The 8,208-nt window shown below is 38.5% G+C and overlaps 1 pseudogene; it reads right to left on the bottom strand.

The window, feature by feature from the left end:
- Positions 1-7,812: 7,812 nt before the first annotated feature.
- Positions 7,813-8,208, bottom strand: LOC119617946 (annotated as a pseudogene).

Here is an 8,208-nt window from a genome sequence, read left to right as displayed (position 1 = left end):
GGCGCCATCATGATTTGGGGTGCGTTTTCCTTCAATGGAACAATGGAGCTTCAGGTTGTGCAGGGGCGTCAAACAGTAGCTGGCTATGTGGAGATGTTGCAGCGGACATCCCTCATGACTGAGGGCCCTCGTCTGTGTGGTAATGATTGGGTTTTTCAACAGGACAGTGCTGCAGTTCACAATGCCCGCCTGACAAAGGAGTTCTTCCAAGAGAATAACATCACTCTTTTTGACCATCCTGCACGTTCCCCGGATCTAAACACAATTGAGAACATTTGGGGATGGATGGCAAGGGAAGTTTACAAAAATGGACATCAGTTCCAGACAGTGGATGCCCTTCGTGAAGCCATCTTCAACACTTGGAGCAATGTTCCCACTAGCCTCCTGGAAACACTGGCATCAAGCATGCCTTTTTTTTTTTTTTTCCTGCTCCTGGTGGAAGGCGGACGTGTTTCTTTTCTCTCTGTCTCCTCGTGCCCCCCCGCCTTGCTTTCCTTTTCGAAGCATCAGCTGTAATAAAATGCTACAGAGCAGATACAAATAACAGTAATCAGAAGGCCAACCAGGGCTGCTTCATACAGCAGTGATAGTCATGCCATTAATAAATTCCTCCATCACAGATCAGTTCCTTGAACCTTGGGCTTCATCATTTTTTGTTTCTCTGTTGTGTTTGACTGCCACTGAAGGCAAAATGGGGAAGATGTTTTTAGATTTTTTTTTTTGCCTTTGTGTGTTTGTTTGTCTGTATCATTAGCAAAATATCTCACAAACTACTGACAGACATTAATGAAACTCTTAGAGGAATCACTGAATGTACATCTACAACCAATTAATTTTGGAGCTGCTGCAACCATCTTGTGTTGGAGGCAATTCTAAGCGTTAATCAGTTGTAGATCTATGTTCAATGATTAGGTATCTACATGGCTATCTGCTTTTTTGGTGTTATTTCATGTGTCTCCCACCCTCTCTTCTTCATTGGCAGTTGGCAACATGTGTTTACAGTTGGTTTAGTAATCAGTTATATTACCTGGTTGCCTTCAGATTTGGCTCCAGAAATTCAAACATGTTTGATTGACTGCGATTAAGGGTCTGCTCAGGTCTATCCCACTTATACACTTGTAAATTTTTGTGCGAACTAGCCATAATGACTTTTTCCAACCAGTGCATGTAGAGTTATATCTATTTTTGTGTTTGCTAATTTCACTTTGCCAATGCAGCCATCCTAAATAAGGTTGACTCCAAAAGGGAATCAGTTGTTGATGTACATCCAATGATTTCTTTCTGAGACTTTCATTAAATTTTGTCCAGTGGTTTATGAAATATTTTGTTAAGAGTACAGACAAGCGAACACTAGAACACAGACAATGACAAAAACATTATTTTTCCTTTCAGCAGCGGACAATAATAATAACCTTAGTATCTTTGTAAAGACTGAGTAAAAAGGTGTTAGACATTGTTATTGTTTGTCACCTAACTGACTAGAACTTGGTTGGCTCCTTCAGTAGCTCTTGTGCTCATAATGACAAAGAGTATCATGTCATTGCTGGAAAAATGCAGCTTCTTCCACAGACTCATTAACAAACTAACACAACAATCAATGAAAACAGATTTGTTCTCAGCATTCAGTCTGCCTTTCTCTTGTCTGCCTGCTATTATTTTGCAAGTGTTGAATCTGTGTTTTACATTCATGTGCATCATTTTGAAGCACTGCTGTCAATAAACAGTGGTTTGGGTAGAAATATGGCTGTTGGGAGGTGGAAGAGGAGGGCTTCTGTCTAACAGTGTGGTTATTTGGGCAGGGAAAATGAAGGAAATGTCTGTCACTTCATAATTCTTGTTTTGCTGTGTGGTCTAAATCATAAGTCCAATTCAGATCCAGTTACAGTCAATTCATTATATTACAACACAGTGAAATTCAGTTCATTATGAAATGCCAATTAGGAAAACTTATTTATATAAGGAAGTCAGGAGATTGGGTCATATATTCACTTCAAAGCAATGCCCCTTTCTGAACAGAGACAAGCAGAACCAGGCTAAGGAGGCGTGGTCATCTGCTTTGACCGGCAGGGATTTGGGAGGACAGGAAAAAGACAAACAAAAGAATTGGTCCAAGTGTTCTTTCTTTTGGAAGAAACACAGTTAAATGACAGAAATAATTTCAAATAAAAACATGGAGAGTAGAGCAAGTAAAGACATCAGCAGAGTGAGAAAATGTGAACAGTTTGCCTTTCAGCAGTCTAACCCTATAGTAGCATAACTAAAGGAAAGCTCAGGAAACCCAAACCAATCTTACCTATAGGATTCATCAAAAAGAAAAGTCCTAAGCCTAGTCTTAAAAATAATAGGGTGTGGTGAACCGCTAGGGGGCTCTACTCACACCCAGAATACAGGATGTGATTATTCAAAATGTTTGGTATAAGTGTACTGTTTTTGGCGCTTACCGGAAGAAGAAGTTGGAGTTGAGTAAAGCGAGGTTCTGCATCAAGTTTCTGTGTCGTCTTTTTCTACTCCTCCACAAGGGCTCCTCTCTTGGTTCCACAAGAGAGAAGCTCCATAACTGAAAGCTCTGCCTCCCATTCTATTTTTAGAAACACTAGGAACCACAAGTAAACCTGCAGTCTGAGAGCGAAGTACTGTTATGGAAAAAAAAAAAAAAAATTATTATAAGATGGAGATTGGTTGTTGAGAGCTTTGTATGTTAGAAGTAAGCTTTTCCACTCTATTCTGCATTTGACAGTGACAGGGAGCCAAAGGATAGAAGCTAAAACTGGAGAAATATGATCTCTCCTTCCAACTTTCTTTGTGAAGGAAAAGAGGCAGCTACACTACACTGCACACAGTGCCTCTGTGGGCTACAATGTATAAGGTATAGGTGATCAGGTTTTGTGATCGGCAACAAAAGACATTGATCGGCGAACACAGATCAAATACTTTTTTACTCCTACAAACAGTAATTGATTTGATGCCTTTGTCGAATAAATTGTACAGCATCAGTCTCAAGAATGGGGGCGTTACAGTATCACTACATGGACTATGTTTTAATTAGCAAAAAAGGTACAAATTGATTGGCTTGCTGCCAGTATCACTATTTTGTAGCTTATTGCTGTGACCAGAAATATGAGACTTAAAATCAGCTAAAGAAGAGAAGGTTATCTTTACCAGCAGTACGTTATTTTGACATGAGATTACCAAACATCTTTACAATTTTATGTGAATTCTGTATTAATAACTGCCCAGATACATTTTAGCATTATTTTTGGAGTATAAATTTCACCAACTGCTGAAACTTAAAAGACAGAGGTTTTTCTTATATTTGTGTGCGCTTGTCTGCAGTGTAAACTATTTCATGAACCATTTGATGGATTTCTGTAAAAGTTTTGGGAAACAATTATTGGATGTACATTAGGGCTGCACAATATTTTGAAAATTTATGGTCATTCCAATATCAGTCACCACAATATCCCAAAGGACTGCTTAACCTGCAATAAATCATAAACCATTATATTTCAAGTACCATGCATTGTCATAATGTGGAGAGATGGCGGCGAACCCAGAACGCAGACGCATAGTTTTAAAGGAACAAAAACAAATTTATTAAACTAAAACTCGAACAAAACAAAAGGCTGACGTGGCAGCAAAAACTAACAATAACAGAAATCCAACTTAGAAACAAGGCATGACATGGCAAGGTAGAGAACAAAGGAACGACAAGCATGACAAAACGCAATGACCCAGTGACAAGTGACAAAACAGAGACCGGTTTTAAAGACAGAGGGAAAATGGTTATGGGGTGCAGCTGTGGACTAAACGAGGAGCAGGTGAGGTGGGCGTGGCAGGCATGAATGGAAAACTACTGGGGAGGTGAATGATGACAAGGAAACAGAAAACCAACAGACAATCCAAAACAAGAAACCAGACTCAAACAAAGAACCAAAACACTGACATTCATGACATGCATTCATGTTCTGCATACTAAAAATATTTTTGTTCAATCATATGGACTCTCACTGGCCTTGATTGCCACAACAGGTTTAGATGATCTTGATCAGAGAAGAGAAAGTGAGGAGTAAGGAAAATGTGTTTACTGCAATTGATATTGTCATTGCATTAAGCAATAACATCACACATCACAACTTTTTCAAATATCATGCACTCCTAATGTACAACTACATCTGATTAACTTTTGGAGTAATTAAAAATGTCCACCATAGCCAACTAAACTCAGAAAACACAAAAGTGGCTCTAACAGTCAATTCTATTGATATTGTGCCCCAGTTTGTTATGGTTTTAGCTGAGAGTCATTCACAACACATGCTCTAAGTGCTACACTGTGCAGGATCTTTGTAGAAAACTTTTGCATTACCTATTGGAGTGGACCCTCCTTGTTTGCCTCAAATTATCTCTTGAACCACTTGAAGGATTTTGGTGAAACTTTGAGAAAGTTCAATTCAAAGTTAATAAGCTGTACATCTACTTCTAACTTTAAGAGTCAGTTTAAAATTAAAAGAATTTAAATCAAACCAACTAGACTTCTATTTTGTAGCTGAAGATGTTTTGCTTCCCATCTATGCATGAAGATGTAAATTAGAGTGAAACTACAGTGTGAAACACCTTCATGAATATAACCAAACATCTCTTTTGTGAACGAACTTAACAAGGAGCCTAACAACCCTCAGGAAGGAGGGGAGTGAGATTAATCTGCATGTGTCAGGAGGCGAACCTTGAGTGCAGACTCTTACCAAGAACACTAATTTATTAAAGCAAAAGCAACATGAAATCAAAAGGGCTGATGTGGCAGCAAACAAACTAAATACAAAACATAAACTAATGGAGCGACAAGGCAAAGAACATGAACGTAGCATAGATGGGGTTTACAAGAGCAATGAATCAGCGGAGTAGTGATAAAATTGACCGGGTTTTAAACACTGAGGATAATCAGGGGAAGTGGGCACAGGTGAGTAACGAGGATTGAAGACAGGTGGAGATGGGTGTGACAGAAAAGCAGGAGCAGACTGAGGGCAAGTGGGAAATGTGAAACAAAGACAGGAACAGAACAAAAACAAAGAACAAACTCAAAAATACTAGAAATCATGACAGCATGTGAATTTAGCTGCACAAAAAAGCATCAGATGCAGTTTAAAGCTTGGAACAGTACACTTTCCAATTCTGGAAAAAAAAGCTCATCGAATAGAAAGCATAACGTCTTCTACTACAGAGCAGAAGTCAAGTTGCTTTGTTTTTAAAACTTTAGGATCTGGCATGTCCTGGATGCTTGGAAACACTTTGAAAGTTTATAAGTCAGGCAATAAATCAATCAGTTTTACAGATATTGAGCTAACATTGTATGTGATAGTAGTCAAGAGTCATTCATAACACATACTCTGAGCATTACAGCTTTTGATATTGCATATATTTTTGACCAAAACTGCTACAACTTTGTCATTTGTCACCACAAGATAATCTTAGTCTACCACTCTGGCATGAAAGGCAGCTGGTGATATGCATTTCTTCAAAGAATGCAAGGACATTATTTACATCGTATTTGTGTGATTAAGTTATGTTATGTTACAAAAGGCGTTTTAAGCTCTCTCAGCCACCTGATGGTTAAAACTGTTGTAAGGTGCCACCGTTAATGAGAGTTAGTTCCACAGGTTTTCTTTGTTGACATGATCCAAAGGGATTGTTTAACACACTTAAATTTTATAAAGTAAAAAGGGTTTATTTGACAATTCATGTCCCTGAACAAAAAAAAGAAAACTGCTGACTTTTAAAGGCAGCTAACAAAGCATTTTATCCTCTGCCATGAATATGGCAGTCTAACTAATAATATGCTATGAATATGGATTATATACAGCTCTCATAGGCAATAAAAAGGCTGAATTAAATGCTCTCCAAGTTCATAATTTTTTAATTAGGATCAACTTTAAAATTGACTGAAACTGGTGAAATTCTGTCAGCTGTAAGTTATAACAGATCATAAAGGTGTTCTTTTTTCAGAATTGTTTTGAAATTACAGATGTGAAGATGCAGACTTTAAAGATAATGTGTTTTGCATGCATGTTTTGTTTGTGTGTATTGGTGGGGAAGATGATTGAAAAGCAGCCCTGAGACAAGAGGCCAAGCTCAGGAAATTAAACGACTTCTTGCTGCAGCACCCTTGTGTGTGTGTCTGTGTGTGTGACTGAGGTTGTGTGTGTCAGCAAGTGGGGGAAATTTTATTGCTATTGATCTAAAACAAACCAATCCTTTTTCTCCAACCTTTGGAGAATAATTTGGTAGGGTTCTTTACCGATTTCAACAATTCGTCTAACATTGTGTGTGTTTATAAAAATGTCCACTGATATACTCAAGAGACTTGAACTCATGAAAAGATCTGTAAAGACAAAGACAGTTTGTTGAAAAGGAAAATTGCATGGATTGTGAAAAAGATGGAAGAACAAAGTCGTTTTTTTTTATTACACTGTGCCTACACTGGATTGATCAACTGCCCTGCAAAGATCAACACTCCCTGTGTGAAAATAAGGCAGGAATAATATTTTCCTAAGGTTACAATTAGATATTTTATGATATTCTCATTTTGTTATAATACACCCTCAAATGAATGTATAATAAGTACTGGTGTAAAATAGGCTGGCTGTAAAAATTGAAAATAAAAGATCTTAATGTTTAAAATAAATTCTATTAGCCTGTCACCCCCATTCTAGCGTTTTGGGGTTTCGGTTTCTGTTTACTCCTGTTTTCAGATTGGCTGGCAGTTCATCGTTCGCAGCTGGTTGTGGTAATCAGCTCCCTGGCTTCTTAAGGCTGCCCTACAGACCAGTTCCTGCTGCTCCCAGCCTGTAAATTATAACCACACTGTAAATAAACCCACTTACCTTTCACTAACTGCCTCCTAGTGTCTGTCTGCTGCTCGACTGCTAACAGTTTGACAACGCCGCCATCCTGATACCCATTCCCATTTTTATCTTTTTATTGATGAAAGATATTGTATGTACCCTGGTAATTGCACAATTGTATTGTGTATTTACCTGGTTAGTATTTGGTACATAACCAGTATGTACCAGGTATGTACTCTGTTCTCACTTGGTACTTCCATGATATTTTTGTGGTTTGTATTGCCTTTATACCTGGTATGTAATAGGTATCTTCTCGTTAAGTACCTTGTATGTACCTGATAAGTACCAGCTACGTACCAAGCTGTCGTATATATTGCTACCTTGCAATCTTCAGACAGGTCAGTTGTTTGCAGGAAATGCAGGGTTTTCTCAGTGCTTTACAGCTTATTCACATTTTTGGAGGGGTTGTTCCTAAATTTAGACACTTCTGCTGTCAGCATGAAAACATTTATTTTCAAATGCTGCAGTTGTCTTGCATGGTTGCCATTTTTTGGTGCCCAATTGTGTCCCTTGTGTACTGTTGCTGGAAACTTTAATGCACCAATACATTCACACACACACACACACACACACACATATACTGTATATATATATATATATATATATATATATATATATATATATATATATATATATATATATATGAGGGGTGCAGCAATACACAAAAAGATTTGGTTCTATACTTTTGTGTCACAGTTCAATATTTATTTGATACAAAAAAGAGAAATGTCCATGCCTTATTTAACTTGTAATTTATTGAAATTAGCAAACATTTGTTTAACCTCAAAAGTACAGATTTTACAATAAATATTGCTGAAACAGCACATAATTCAAATTCAATTCAATTCAATTCAAATTCAAAAATACTTTATTAATCCCAAAGAGAAATTAAATGTTGTAGCTCATAATCCTGGTTTTGTTAAAGAGTTGATGGCTGTGGGCAGGAAGGGTCTCTTGTAGCGTTCTGTCCCAATTTGTCCTTGGTCCTGGTGTCCTCAAAGAGTCCCACTAGGTAAGCCTCACTGGCCTCCTGCGGAGCCATGATGGCCGAGCTCTGGGAGCGCAGGTCGGTCTTGAAGTCCTGAGCGATCTCCTGGACCAGGTGCTAGAAGTGCAGCTTCTGGATGAGCAGCTCGGTGGACTTCTGGTAGTGGTGGATCTCCCTGAGAGCCACAGTCCCGGGCCTGTAGAGATGAGACTTCTTCACTCCGCCGGTGGTCGGGGCGCTCCTGCGGGAAGCTTTGGTGGCGAGCTGCTTCCTGGGAGCTTTACCTCTGGTGGATATATGGGCAGTCTGCTTGGTTTTGTCCAT

The sequence above is a fragment of the Kryptolebias marmoratus genome, linkage group LG18, assembly GCF_001649575.2.
Source record: "Kryptolebias marmoratus isolate JLee-2015 linkage group LG18, ASM164957v2, whole genome shotgun sequence".
NCBI classification, from domain to species: domain Eukaryota; kingdom Metazoa; phylum Chordata; class Actinopteri; order Cyprinodontiformes; family Rivulidae; genus Kryptolebias; species Kryptolebias marmoratus.
This window is presented reverse-complemented; position numbering and strand designations above follow the sequence as displayed.